This window comes from Rutidosis leptorrhynchoides, chromosome 1, assembly GCF_046630445.1.
Source record: "Rutidosis leptorrhynchoides isolate AG116_Rl617_1_P2 chromosome 1, CSIRO_AGI_Rlap_v1, whole genome shotgun sequence".
Lineage (NCBI taxonomy): Eukaryota > Viridiplantae > Streptophyta > Magnoliopsida > Asterales > Asteraceae > Rutidosis > Rutidosis leptorrhynchoides.
The window spans coordinates 41,586,305-41,602,584 of NC_092333.1; positions in this window are offsets into that span (position 1 = coordinate 41,586,305).

The window sequence follows — 16,280 nt, forward strand, 5'->3', positions numbered from 1 at the left end:
TGTATTAATATAATTCGATTATATTAATACGTTACTTGAGTCTGGACTAGCATCCATTGACGGTTGTTTGAAGTGTAGTGTGGACTATCCTAAGAGACGGTCATATTTTTGATCGTAGGTTTCTCTTCTTCAATCAGTTTCTTCAAGAAAGGTTTCTCTCCTTCAGTCAGTTTCTTCAAGAAAGGTATATCGTTTACTCACTTTGTGAATTACATATTTTGACAATTATTAGTGGTGTAACTGGATCTTTGAGATCTTTAATCATGTGCATGTTTTATTAAATTTAAATATATGAATATTTAATTTTGTAAATGGTTTATAAAATAATAATTGACTATTATTTTAACTATCCGCTGCGTTAATCTGATTTAAAAGTACACACTATTTTCCAACAATGGTATCCGAGCCACTTTTACACCATCTTAATTGTCGTGTGACTATTCTTTAGATTTAGCTTTATGGTATATTGGTGAAAGTCGAAACCTTTTTGGTTTTTAAAGTCAACTCGGTTGATCTAGACTTAACCTCATGATGCACAAATATGATTGAAAGAATATCACTATTTTAAATTGTAGATTTAATTGTTATGGCTTGAATATTTATTATAATTGTTGATTGTTTTATTCCATTGTTATACACATGCATTGTAACCATGGACAAGCCATATTTAAGTTTAATAATGTAGTTATTAAAATTATGATTGCATACATAGCCCATAATGCCCCGACCTATGTATGATTATTATTATTGTTGATTACGGCAATATTAAGTCATATTGATTATTTATTTTTTATAAGAAAGGCCATTTTGAAGCCAAAGTTGTATTATATTTATTTTTCATTTTCATAGTATTGTATTTAAGTTTATTCTAAATTGTAAAAGTATTAGATTAGTTTTATTTTTCAATTTTAAATAAATGTAATAAGATGAAGATTAAAGATAAAGATGCAACATGGAGTTTGACTTAGAAGATGGCGAACATGTCAAGTTGACAACGATGACGTTTGTCAAGTTTTCACTTGATTCTTGAATTAAGTGGGAGCTACGATATTACCCTTAGTTTGACCTCTTGATCCCATGTCGGCTCATGGGATCAAGCATAGGATTTTTGGGCTAGGCTATGTGTGTGTGATGCATGATATAGTTGTGTTTTAATTTTGAATTTATATATAATTGTTGATTAGAATATATATGCTAAATGTTTTTTATGAAAACATTAAATAAAACCGATAACGAATTTCAAATATTAAAATTGATGATTTTAAAAGGTTAAACTCTAACGAGTTTAAAGTTAAATAATTTTGAGACTCAAGTTATATATGTTTTTTGATGGAAACATTAAATAAAACTCTAAACGAGTTTCAAAGATTAAAATTGATGATTTTAAAATAAGTTAAACTCTAACGAGTTTAATGTTAAATGATTTTGAAAGTCAAATAATATATATGGACAACATCTTTTAAAACTGTTTTTTAAAACGATACACGTTTATGTATTTGTTATTTTTATATCCTATAAATTAAATAACAAATTAGATCACAAACATAATCGACATATACAATTGGTTAAAATGTTTTTTAACTAATAGTGTAGCGAATCTTGTGTGCATGCATTATTCGTTGACACAAACTTTTTTCAAATACCCGTCAAATTTAAGTCATGCCATCAAATGAGCTTGCAAACACTCCTCATTATTTTTTTTATCTAGTGAGACTAGGCTGAATTATAGCCACGAGGTGGATTTTTCAATGTAGTGAGACTAGCATGAATTTCCATTGTTTCCAAAGTGAACGACTTAATCGTATTCACGGTGAGACCTGAGTTCGAGGCAATGATGGGACAAGCATGACATTAGATAATATTGGTTTGTTGGACTACATATATCTCTAGGTCCCATAAAGATCTAAGAGTTGTACTTGTAATGCAATTGGTACCCGCTACCTACCAATAGACTCCATAACTGCTGGCTGATCAACAGATGTGGCTATGGAACCTCTATGTGGATCTTAGGCTTTCGTAAATTAATTGTTTTTTAAAAATATTATAAAAACTTGCGTAGTTAATTTATTAAAGCTCAATATCGAAAATACTAAATTGAATCTTATATCTGTTGTAGATGTCAAATAATCAAAACGTAAACCAAAACACACTTCCTTCTTTGTTGGAGATGGATAAACTCAATGTTCAAACATCCTAGATTGGCACTGCAACCTGAGAATTGTTCTCAAGCATAATTGGAAGTTGAATAAAGTTTAGAACTCATATCCTTTCTTCCTGTTGTGGCAGTTGCTGCTGCTCAGCAAAATGATTATCGAATGTTGTTCGATGATCAGGAAGAAATAAGATTGAAGGGTGAAAAAGAATAAGCCGAATACTTTGTGGAAAGAAAATGACAAATCATTTGCTAGAAAAAATATTCCACCTTACAAGAAGGAAAGCCCAATAAAAGACGCCGAATGTTTCCATTGTGGAAAGGTTGGCAATTGGAGAAGGAAGTTGTCCTATCTTCCAATCTGAGCTGAAAAAAGGCAACGCTGGTGAGACTAGCAAATCAGGTATATTCCATATATAGTTATATACTTCTTCTAGTGATTTCTTGATCTTTGTTAACTGGTTGTAGCCTTCACACCTTTAACAATATGAAGGGAATGAGAAGAAGTAATAGACTGAAGAAAGACACACTGGATTTGCAAGTAGGCAAGGGGGATCAAGCTTTTGTTAAAGCTATTGGTACCTCTGAACTTACTTCTCTAAGTGGTCTTATTGTTTTGTTGGAACAATATCACTATGCTCTCAATACTGCGAGCGACATAGTTTGAAAGATGCTAGTTTTGAACTTGCATTTACACACTTAGGTATTTCAGTTTCTAAGGATAATATATTTATCTTAATACCTATGCACGTGATGGTATTTCTGAAATTGATATGCATAGTGTAATTTCAAATGAGAATTCTGTGTATACCTACATCGCCAAAGTCTTCAAGCAAGACTTGAATAAGACCTATCTATGACATTGTCATATTGGTCATATAAACAAACAATGCATTTCAAAACTCCAATCTAATGGACTTTTGGAATCAATTGACTCTGAGTCATTTGATGTATGCGAGTCATGTTTATGTGAAAAGATGACAAATGTGTGACGACCGGGAAATTTCCGACCAAATTTAAACTTAATCTTTATATGATTTCGACAAAATAAGCAAAGTCTGTAATGTTGAGTCTCGAAAATTTTGAAACTATATTCATGTAATCAATTACCCTTTGACTGTGCTCGACGATTTTGAAACTATATTCATGTAAACTATATGAATAATAATTAAAAATATAATTTTAAATATTGTATGTTGTTGTTACTAAAATTTATTTATGTAAAGTAAAATAAAAATAGGATATTATAATGATTATTATTTAAAAAGTATCTCTATATATATAAATAAAGTATATAGAATATATATTTTGTGATTTCGAAGTTATTTAGTAAATGAAGGTAACGCTCAATTGTCATTAGATGGATAGTAAACGAGTTAAAAAGGAACTTATAAGATTTTAAAATAAACGATGATCCGAAAATGAGTTTCACAAATTATAGACTTATTAAAAATGTATTTAGGAACTATTTGTTGAATTTTAAAACTTTTTATATTTTATCTGGGGTTGGGAGTGAATAGTTAATGTAATTTTTATTTAACCATTAATGACCGAATTTTTTACCATAATGACCAAAATAAATAAATATATTTAATTTAAAAATGGGGGATTTTTCGGAAGACTTTTATATTTTTACTGTTTAGCAAAGGACCACGAAATAATATCCGAAAAATTTGATGTCGATAAGAAAGATACAAAAATTAAGGCTGCTAATTATTGAGCTACTGTTTCCTCGTTTCTTTTTCAGCCACTAACACAAGATACCTATCTTCTAATATATATGTATATATAGATCACATACTGGACAAGAATCAAACAAGTAGTCACGAGATATATTACTGCTCTTTGTACATTTAAATTATTGTATTATTATTATATTGAGTTATATTAGTATATATAATGATGTGTGATAAGTGTCGTATAAAATTGTCTTGTAAATAATATGGAAAAATACCAATTTAAGATTGCTACACACTAACGGGCAGTGTACCCGATCGTGTAGTAGTATAGAAACTGGTTTAGTTCCGTGTATCGTTCCAAGGACAGTTATATCAGTCAAACTAGAATTAGAAACTATATTATGATTAACTAAGTGAATTAAAGTAAAAGTACAAGTTTTATGTTTTGTGGCTGTTTTAACGATTTAGCCAAATCAAAGAAGGTTAAATGTAAAAACAATATTCTTAGTCTTTTGGTTTATAAGATACAAATAAATGCAAATAAAGCAAGTAAGATAGTTTTGAATTAAATCAAAGAGATGAAATGTTTATCTAGATATTTTACCCTCGGTATTGGATGTAAATTAGATATTAAGCCCTGATTGAATAATTATGTGTGTAGTTATCTAATAGGTTCACTAAGAGTTCTCTCGGATAAACACGCAAATACAATAACAAGATCAAGGGTTCCCTTTTCACTATAGTTTTTGTATTTGTAATCAAATAACTATAAGTATGCTAATCACCTAAATCGACTCGCCAAGAGTTCTCTTTAGCAAGTACTCAAACTAGAATTACTAAGCGAGGGTTCCCTATAACTTAGACCTTTTCGTTTGTGACTAGTTGATCAACAAGATCAAAGACTTGAATAACAATTGTCTTTGCGTTCGCTCTACACAATTCATTCCTATTTTGTTTAACCGTTTTAATCTAGTTTACCCCCTTGGTCCGGTTTAGCATAGAATCAATCTAAGACAAGTTGATTGTAAATCAATATGATACATCAACAAGAGTTCTCTTTATCAACAACATATCAATTAACTAGATACAAATGGTTTTAACAACAATAAGCATGGTTCTCAATTCAAGCTTCAATCTATCACGCATAATACATTCAATCAATAAGATTACATCCAATACCTTGGTTATTAATCTAGACAAACATTATAGAAACTAGCCAACAATCATGGTAACAGACAACAATACAATCAAATTATAAACTGAAATCATTTCTGAGAACAAGTGAATAACCTACAAGAACAAGAGTTCTTGGATGAAGAAGATGTTGATGGATGATGCCTTGATGTTGAGCCTCTTCAAAGAGGTTGGAATTCTCCAAATAGCTCCTGAAAATCGCCTCTAAAACTCTCTGGTGCGTAACTCTCATGAAACAGTCCCAAAAATGAACCTTTAAAGTGGAGAAATTAGGTAAAAAGCAGAAAAGTCGGGTACACTTACTACGGGACGTCGTCCTAAAAGGCAGGACGACGTCCCGGTATAAAGGGCAAGACGGCGTCCCGGTTCCCTTAGACGGCGTCCCAATTCAAAGGCCAGGACGGCGTCCCGAATAACTAGACGGCGTCCTGGTGGGCTTTTAGGCACTGTTTCGTTTTCTTTTTAATTTTAGTTCATTTGGACGAACCCTAACATATCGGAAGCCTTGTTTTATCATTTTAGAGTGCTATCTTGACCCTAACTCGTATCGGGATCGACCAATGTCATAAATCACCAAAATTCTTTGCAAATCATTCTTCCGATACAAATTCGCGCATCTTGTCTTATCACTTGTAGATCACCTTCATTATCTTCGATTATAGAGCGTTTTAAGTGATATTGCGATAGATATATATGATGTTATTGAGCAATATCAAAACACCCCACACTTAAACCTTGCTTGTCCTCAAGCAATTCTTTCTTTACAACGTAGAACAATATCAAACATAATCACACAATATAGATTACAAACATTACATGAATCACTCGAAGCATACGAAACACACACGTTGATATGAAACACAACTCACACTATATGAAACACACGCTTTAAGTAACACACTCACGCTATATACACTATGGAAACACACGCTTTAAGTATAGTACACTTTTATTGAAATCACACGCACGCTTTATACACAATGGAAACACACACACATTTTTGGTAGATTAGAGCCAAGTATCCGAAAAATTTGATCCTAGGAAAATCAGGACCTTGATGAAAACGTTTTATGGTTTTGAAAATATCATGCTAGTTTTTAATACTAGACACGTTTTCCGATTTTGTCGGATTTTTGAATTTTGAAAAAAAATGAGTGCGGGTTTCCCGCTATTGGTCAAGCCAATCCCTCCCACGGTACCTAACATCATGAGATGTCGGTAGAAAATAATGTGCTTAGGAGGATACACATTACGTCCGGATATCATTGATAATCATGAGGTAATTATCTAATCCGTTAAGTCAATCATAAAGATTGAAGTTCATCAGGCTTAAAAGCTGATATATTACCTTTCCGGAGGTTATCCACCGGGAATCTGATCAATCACTGACAATTTGTGTATCATGGTGCGCTTCCCATTTGGCTAGCAAATCTCCCTCATTGAAATAAGCTTTGACTACCAGTTTCCCTGTTTGATGTTGAGGCCTGGTAGATTTCCAGTCGATTTTAGCAATGACTTTTCAAGACTTTTCGTCACCCTACAACTGGTCTGGACTACAACTTCTGAAATAAATCAGCAAGTGTGTCGTTCGGGAGACTTGACTCCCTTTAGGATGGAATGGATACATCCTGTATGGTCATAATAAGTGGTCGGACGCAACATTGTCCTTGTTAGGAGAAACAATGAGGATCGTCCTTAGGGTTTTTGATCTGGCGCGAGATCCGGTTTCCGACCACGCTATACAATCACCGCTCTCTCACGGTTTACAATCGTTTTGGTACAAGTGACCTACAAGTTAGCTCACTAAACTAGTAGGATTTTCACTCAAAAAATTGAATGATGGAGCAACTTCAAAGACTATTAATAATTTAAAATGTAAACCAACATTTATTTTCTAGATTTTAAAACCATAATGTGTATAACGTGGTTTTTGGGCTTTTAATCGTTTTTAAGGCTACTTGAAAATTTTAAAAATTTTTAAATAAGCTTATAATCAATTAAGTTTATAAAATATCTTTTAAAAATTTATATTTATAACGGAAATTCGGTTGTTAAACCTGATCTTAATCCGTCGATAAATTTTAAAATCAATTTTATAAAATTTAACCTTTTACAAGTTATGTTGCCTTGAACGCCTTAATTTTAGTAAAACGAGTTCCCGATAAATTTCTACTCCCCACCCCACACTTGAGATCATGCAAGGCCCTCATTGCATGAAATCAGAAAAAGTATTAAATTTAGAGGGCAAAGTGATAGGGTGATTGTAGAAATTTCCAATTTTTAACCTGTAAATCGTGGAACAAGTAGACGGATGCCGCTGAACTTACTGCCAGCATAAGATCATCGTCTAGTCCGCGATTATCATCATACACACATCATAATATCAAATGTCGCTGAACTTAATGCCAGTCTTTGAAGTTCAATCATGCTGCAAAAAATAAACAAACCACACAAAGCATATAAAAATAACGGTGTTTTTACAACCACATCCGTTTATCAAACCACACATTAGTATATTATTACAAACCGAAATTGTATCAAAATACATCACACAAATAAAATAGTCTCAAACCAAAGTACAAAATGATCAAATAGGCACGCAGGCCTAGTTACCGTATGGCCATGAATAATTACCCGAACCATCGCGGTACGGGCGCCCATGTGGATAATCTCTCTCAAATCTTTCCCGAGCTTCCTGCATCGCAGCTGAAGAGTTATAAATCGGATGAGGTGGAGGTGGGTGTTCCGGATCCGTGTAGTACTGTGGTGTCAGACGTGTCGTATCGTAGTACTATTCGGGGTTAGAATAAAATAACTCAGAGTTATGGTTATTCCAATCAATACCATAACTGTTCCACCCCTGATCATGTACTTGAGCGATCTGTCGTCGCTCCATTCTTTGCTGACTATCCCACATTTGTTGGTTGTGCCTCCTTTGTTCGTTCGGGCTCAATCTCATGTTGTTAACACTACCAACCAAACTGTCCCAATTCGCTTGGGACGGATGCCACGGAACCTGTTCACCAACATTAGTCTGGGCCTCCATTTCTGCCTCCTCTTCCTGCTGCTGTTCCTGTTGAACACCACTGCTACTCGCGCCACCTGCACCAGCTGCCACAAAGGGTACCAAATGCCCATTTCTGTCTTTCATAATGATTTCGGCATTAATATAAAAAACCTTTTTCAATGGTTTCATCACACTCGTAAATTCCTGTAATCTGTCGAAATCAATGTTAAAGTGTCGGGCAAATCGGGTTATGTAGTGCCCCCCCAGAAGTGGCTTCTGTAGCCGTGTCTCTGTAGCAATGGAAAGAAAATAGTTACCGATCAACCCAGGAATGTCGGTATAGGCCCCCCGCTTGATTTGATCCATAATCCACAAATCTAATGTTTTCACCTTCTCATGTCCCTCAATCCTTGCATTAAAAGTGCATGCAATGAGTCGGTGAAGCAGCTTATCATCCCGGGCTGCGATTTCGTTGTACCGGTGTTTGCTTGATCGAAAATGTGCAGGCGCATTATTTGGCTTACAAATTCTGCGCCAATAAGAAGTGTCATCAAACTGATGTCAGCCAACATAATCAGAAGCCCTCAAGTATTCACCTAACTGTGTGTCGGTGAGTTCCTCAAAAATACCCAGAATTCGACAAAGCTGAAAACTGCTCAAACCCCTGTCTTGGCCTCCTAGACGAAACCGTAGAAACTCAGTTGACAAATAATCATTTACATTGCTAAACCGCATAGTAGAGTAGAATTCTTTAAGAAGCACCGGGTAGATTGGTTCATTGATGCTAAAAACATGTTCCCAGGCGTGGGCTACTACTCTACCGTAAGGAATGGCGAGTAAATTAGTAACATGTCGGCGCATGCCCGCCTCCTCCAATGGCCCCCAAATAAAATACCAAGTAGCATTAATGGGCCTGCGGTTTATTCTCTCAAAAGTTTCGGTGTAGTCTTCGTCATTCTGTACCTGTGTTAACCAAACCCGAGGATCATTTAGATCCTCCTCCTCTTCTTCTCCTGAAGATGACGATGAATGATGTTGTTGTTGTGGTGGTGGTGGTTGTCGTGGAGGAGCCAAACCTGATGGCCTACCTCTTTTAGCCGGTCCTCCTCTGCTTGGTTGTCCCTGCAAAACATTATACACAAAACCAAAAGAACATAGAAACCGTTGTGTTAATGTTAGCTAAAACATAACCGAGTAGCAGGAGAACTTAATCATTCAATTCCTAGTTCAAAAGTATTATGATTCATTTACACCAAAAGTGCATGTTCACAAGTTTATACCAGAGTCAACCAAAGTCAACTTGAATTCATTAACACACTTTCAAAAACGAAAATCACAACTTAACAAAGTAGCACAAACTTAGCACCTAAAGGATTCAAGTATGTTGTGTCATAGGTCATAGCATTTAACCTTGCATACTAATCATATTCATCACAAATCATAGTGCAATTTTCACAATTTTTTTTTTTATCTCAAATGACCATCTTAACACATACATTATGGCATTCCATTCCCTTATTTGATTCAACATGACCTTACAAATAAAAAACAAGCATACACATTTCATAAATTCATTATAATTCATCATATGCTTAGAAATTTACTAATATTCAAAAAAAATGACCCGGCCAAATTGACATCAACATCACCAACACAATCAAATACTTCACAAGAATCATAAACATCATACAATAACTCATCATCACAAATTAAGTACCCTAAATTCGGATTTAAAATCTTCAAACCCTAGTATCATGAATAAACCCCTAAGAACAATTAATCTTTGCAAAATAAACACACAAGGGCAATTTAAACATCTAAGGTATGTTAATCTTAACAATAATCATGCAAATCAAACACCCCACACTAATCTTTAACCAATTTATAGATATAAACGTATAATTTAAGTAATTGATAAAGAAAAGTGAAGAAATGTAGAATCCATACCCAAAAGTTCATGATTTCAAGCTTGAAATTGAAGAGGAAATCGCGAATTTGAAGTAGAAATTAGGGTTCTTGAAGAGTGGTTCGGGTTTTGGGAGAGAAAAATAGAGAAGAGTGTGTTTTGTGGATAAGAAATGAGTGGGATATGGTTTAAAACGCGTATTTTTTTTCTGACTCAGTGGTTCGAGACGGCGTCTCGGGATACAAGACGGCGTCTTGATCTTTAGAGTGGGACGGCGTCTAGGTCAGGAGGACGGCGTCTCGGTTTGTATAATGGGACGGCGTCTAGCTTATTGGGACGACGTCCTGTAACACTAAAACTCACTGACCTGATTTTCTGAGTCGTTTGCGTTTCGGGGTCATACGTTAATCATTTTGTACCAAACAAAAATTTATAGCACACACAATACAAACCTAATTACAAATGTGAACCATTTTTTTACGAGTCGTTCACCAAACTCGTCCCCATTTAGATTTAGGCGTTTTTCTTGAAGTTGAGGCTAACCTCATCCTCAATTTCCAGGGGACCATCTACATAGTGTTTGACCCGGTGGCCATTCACTTTAAAAATATCGCCTTTCCAGTTTACCATTTCAATTGTACCATAAGGGTACACTCTTCTAACCACAAATGGTCCCGTCCATTGGGACTTAAGTTTTCCTGGCGATAACTTGAAACGAGAGTTGTAAACAAGGACACGATCTCCTTCCATGAATTCTTTTGGATCTTTCAATCTCTTGTCGTGCCATTGTTTAGTTTTTTCCTTGTAAATTAGAGAGTTGTCATAGGCTTCAAGCCTCAACTCGTCTAATTCATTTAGCTGGGTCAAACGTAACCGACCCGCTTCTTGGTAATCCAAATTGCATGCCCTTAACACCCAATGTGCTTTATGTTCAATCTCCAACGGGAGATGGCATGCTTTTCCGTATACCATACGGAAAGGAGTTGTTCTAATCGGTGTTTTGTAGGCCGTGCGAAATGCCCACAATGCATCATATAACTTGTTTGACCACTCTTTTGGATTAGCACCAATGGTCTTTTCTAGTATGCGTTTTAATGACCGGTTGGTGTTTTCTACTTGCCCACTCGTCTGAGGATGATAGGATGTCGAAATTTTATGGATTACTCCATATCTTTTCAACACCTTTTCCATTTGCTTATTGTAGAAGTGGGTGCCCCGGTCACTTATAAGAGCTTTTGGCGTGCCAAACCTAGAGAAAAGTTCCATCAAAAAGTTTACCACTACTCGGCCATCATTTGTTGGTAGAGGTTTTGCCTCCGCCCATTTAGAAACATAATCTATGGCGACAAGTATGTAGAGGTAAGAATGAGATTTTGGAAAGGGGCCCATAAAGTCAATTCCCCAAACATCGAACACCTCGCATACTTGGATGCTTTGTTGAGGCATTTCATCCCGTTTAGTTATTTGACCGGCCCGTTATCACGCGTCACAAGCCTTGCAAACAGCGTAGACATCTTTGAATATTGTAGGCCAATAGAAACCGGCCTCGTAAACTTTCTTCCCCGTGATTTGGGGACCAAAGTGCCCACCTGTGGGACTACGGTGACAGTCAAGCAGAATTTCGGTGCATTCCTTCCCCGCAACCACCTGCAAATAATTCCATCCGCACATCGCCTGAATAAATAAGGGTCTTCTCAAAAATAGTATTTTAGGTCACTAAAGAATTTCTTTCTTTTCTGATGTGACCAACCAGTTTCTAGGTACCCCCCAACAATGTAATTGGCGAAGTCAACATACCACGGATCTTCCACCTTTTCTACTCTCATTAGGTATTCACCGGGAAAATCATCTTTAATACTCAAATCATGGAGTATTTCAAGATTGGGATTTTCGAGTCTAGAAAGATGGTCAGCCGCGAGATTTTCTGCACCTTTCTTGTCCTTAATCTCGATATCAAATTCTTGCAAAAGCAAGACCCACCTTAGCAATCGAGGTTTTGCATCCGGCTTAGAGAAAAGGTATTTTAATGCCGAATGATCAGTGAAGACAACTGTCTTTGATAGGACAAGATAAGATCGGAATTTGTCAAAGGAAAAGACGATCGCAAGGAGCTCTTTTTCTGTTGTTGTGTAATTTAATTGGGCTCCTTGTAAAGTCTTGCTCGCATAATAAATGGGTTGAAAATGTTTCTCAACCCGTTGGCCCAAAACTGAACCAACCGCAAAATCCGATGCATCACACATTAGCTCGAATGGTAATGACCAATTTGGAGCTATGATTATTGGTGCGTTGACAAGTTTTTCTTTTAAAATTTTGAATGCCTTAGTGCATTCACTTGTGAAAACAAAGGGTGCATCTTTCTCAAGAAGTTTATTTAATGGCGTTGCAATTTTTGAAAAATCCTTAACAAATCGCCGGTAAAACCCGGCATGCCCAAGAAAACTTCTCACACCCTTTACGTTTGAAGGAGGTGGAAGGTTGGAGATGACGTCAACCTTTGCTGGATCCACCTGAATACCAACACTTGAGATTTTGTGCCCTAAGACGATGCCCTCTTTAACCATAAAGTGGCATTTCTCCCAATTTAGCACTAAGTTCGACTTCTCACACCTGATTAGCATTTTCTCCAAATTTAGAAGGCATGAAATGAAAGTGTCACCGAAGACTGAAAAGTCGTCCATGAACACTTCCATGCAATCCTCAATCATATCGTGGAAAATGGCCATCATACACCTTTGGAATGTCGCAGGAGCATTACATAGGCCAAAGGGCATTCGGCGATATGAGAAGGTGCCATAGGGACACGTGAAGGTAGTCTTTTCTTGATCTTCGGGGGAGATGGGAATTTGAAAGTACCCCGAAAAACCATCTAGGAAACAATAAAAGCTATTTCCTGCAAGTCTCTCTAACATTTGATCAATAAATGGTAGAGGAAAATGGTCTTTTCTTGTGGCTTCGTTTAACTTTCGATAATCTATACAAACCCGCCACCCCGTAACAGTTCGTGTCGTGATAAGCTCGTCCTTATCATTGGTGGTAACAGTTATACCACCCTTTTTAGGAACACAATGAATCGGGCTTATCCACGGACTGTCTGAAATCGGGTAGATTAGACCTGCATCTAGCAATTTAATGATTTCCTTTTTGACAACGTCTTGCATATGAGGATTTAGTCTTCTTTGACGTTGCACCACTGGTTTGGAATTTTCTTCCATTAAGATCTTGTGCGTGCAATAAGAAGGACTAATTCCTTTTATATCATGGATTTTCCATGCAATGGCCGGTTTGTGGGCCTGTAACAAGGAAACAAGACGTTCTTTCTCATTTTGAGAGAGAAGTGAGGAAATAATTACCGGAAGCTTTGAATCTTCCTGAAGGAAAGCGTACTCAAGATGATCAGGGAGCGGTTTAAGCTCCAAAATGGGAGGTTCCTCAATTGAGGATCGACTCCGGTACTCGCTATCCTTGCTCAATTTTTCTATTTCCTCATCAGTTGGTTCACATTCATTTGCCATCAAAAAGGTGGCCATCACATCCATTTCTTCTTCAGTGAATTCATCATCTCCATTTGCCAAATCGTATACACCTGTTTCATCCGATTCGGGAGATTCTTGCAAGAACTCGTAATGCGAATCTATGCTTTGCATAAAATAACAAGTATCATCCGAAGATTCGGGATATTTCAATGACTTGTCAATTGCAAAAGTCGCACTAGCTTCACCAATTCTAAGGGTCAACTGCTGGTCATAAACATCAATGACACATTGAGCAGTATTTAAAAATGGCCTACCCAAAATAATTGGTATTCTTTCATCAACTTCCATGTCTAAAACCACAAAGTCAGCCGGAAAGATTAGATTCCCGGTCTTAACTAACAAATTCTCTATTATTCCTCGAGGGAATTTTATAGAGCGATCAGCTAGTTGAATAGCCATTCGTGTGGTTTTGAGTTCCCCAGGGGCTAATTTAAGGTAAATTGAATAGGGCATTAAATTGATACTAGCCCCCAAATCGGCTAATGCCCTCATACAATCAAGGTCACCCATTAGACATGGAATAGTAAAACTACCCGGATCTTGAAGCTTTTCAGGAAGTGTGTTAGACACCAGCGCGGAACATCTAGCATTTAAAGTTACTGATGAAACGCTTTCCATCTTCTTTCGGTTAGTAAGTAAGTCTTTTAGAAACTTAGCATACTTTGGCATACCTGAGATAACATCAATAAAAGGCATGTTTATGTTTATCTGTTTAAACATATCTAGAAATTTTAGCCTTTCGGCTTCCAGCCTTTCTTGTTGTTGTTTTCTTGGGAATGGGAGCGGTGGTTGATATGGTTTCACTACGGGTTTTCCCGTTCTTCCTTTTCAACCACTTTTTCCGGCTCCTTAACCGGTTCCTCGTTTTGGTTCAATGGAACTCTGAAATCAGAATTTTCGGGCATTTTTGGAGCATCGTATGCTAAACCACTCCGTGTGGTGATAACATTGGCGTGCTCATTTCGTGGGTTCTTGTTGGTATCGCCCGGTAAACTACCTGGTTTCCTTTCACTCAGTAAATTGGCTAAACCACTCATTTGTTTTTCCAAATTTTGGATTGAGGCTTGTTGGTTTCGAAACTGGTGTTCGTTTTTCTCGTTGGTTTGATTTATGTTTGTGACAAGCTGAGTTTGTGATGCAATTAACTTTTCCAACATACTCTCTAAATTTGACTTTTTCTCCTCCTGTTGGGGTTTTTGATAATAACCCGGAGTTTGTTGTTGGAACCCACTACTTGACCCTTGTTGAAAATTAGAATTTTGACCTTGAGGGTTGTAGGGGTTGTTAAAGTTACGGTTAAATTGGGCTCTTCCCTGAAACTGGTTATTATTTCTTTTGCTTATAAAAGCCACTTCTTCTTTTTGAGCCATGGTTAACCCGGCATCACAATCTTTACCTAAGTGTATACCACCACAGTATTCACAACCTACTTTCATACTATGGATTTCTTTGGTGATTTTGTCCATGTTTCGGACAACACCGTCTATTTTTACACCTAGGGAGCTTAAGTCATCATAAGCACCGGCGCTTTGAACTTGAGCATTTCGAGTAATTGGGCGTTCTTGATGCCACTCATGAGAATAATCGGCTAGTCTTTCGATTATCTCATAAGCCTCTTGCTCGGTTTTGTCCATAATTGAACCTCCGGCCGCTTGATCAATGGAAATTCGGGTTGCAACTTCGCAACCCTTGTAGAAGATTTGAACCTGTTGAAAGGTATCCAAACCATGGTTTGGACACCCTCTAAGCATTTTGGAAAATCTATTCCATGCTTCGTACAAGGTTTCCATAGGCTTTTGACAGAACTGGGTAATCTCCTGTTGGAGTCTCGCGGATTTAGATGCTGGAAAATATTTCTTAAGAAATTTTTCCATCATACTATCCCACGTTCTTATCGTAGCCTCGGCTAATGAATCTAACCAACTTCTTGCTTCCCCGTGGAGTGTCCACGGGAAAAGTCTTAGAAATATAGCCTGGTCAGTTTCTGGTTTAAGTTTGAATAGAAGACATATCTCTTCAAAGAGACGAATATGTTCGTTTGCGTCTTCATTAGGACCGCCACTAAATTGACATCTATTATTAATCATTTGAAGAATAGGTCCTTTAATTTCAAAATTTACCTCACCCGTGAGTGGAGTAATAGCACTACCTTGTCCGGTTCTAGTCACTTTCATCCTTTCTTTTCAAAATTTGGTGGTTGAACTGGTTTACCAAAGTTTGAATATCTAGGCTTGATTGTACTTGATTCTGAATCAAAAGTTTCTTGCTTTGATGAAGATTCAAAAATATCAAGTACTTCTTTTGGAATTCTACCAAGCTTTCTATCCGGTTCTGTCAACGGTGTAAATAATGGAGATTCTGAACTTCGGGTATGTGGCATATGCAACCTATAATCTGTCAATCACACAACTAACAAAAACTATCACACATACCGATTCTACAAAATTTAAATCAAAGACTATTAATAATTTAAAAATAATTAAGAAACTACTTAATCACAAATTAGTTAATAATCCTATTTTGACACAAAACTGTCCCCGGCAGCGGCGCCAAAAACTTGATGTGTGATAAGTGTCGTATAAAATTGTCTTGTAAATAATATGGAAAAATACCGATTTAAGATTGCTACACACTAACGGGCAGTGTACCCGATCGTGTAGTAGTATAGAAACTGGTTTAGTTCCGTGTATCGTTCCAAGGACAGTTATATCAGTCAAACTAGAATTAGAAACTATATTATGATTAACTAAGTGAATTAAAGTAAAAGTACAAGTTTTATGTTTTGTGGCTGTTTTAACGATTTAGC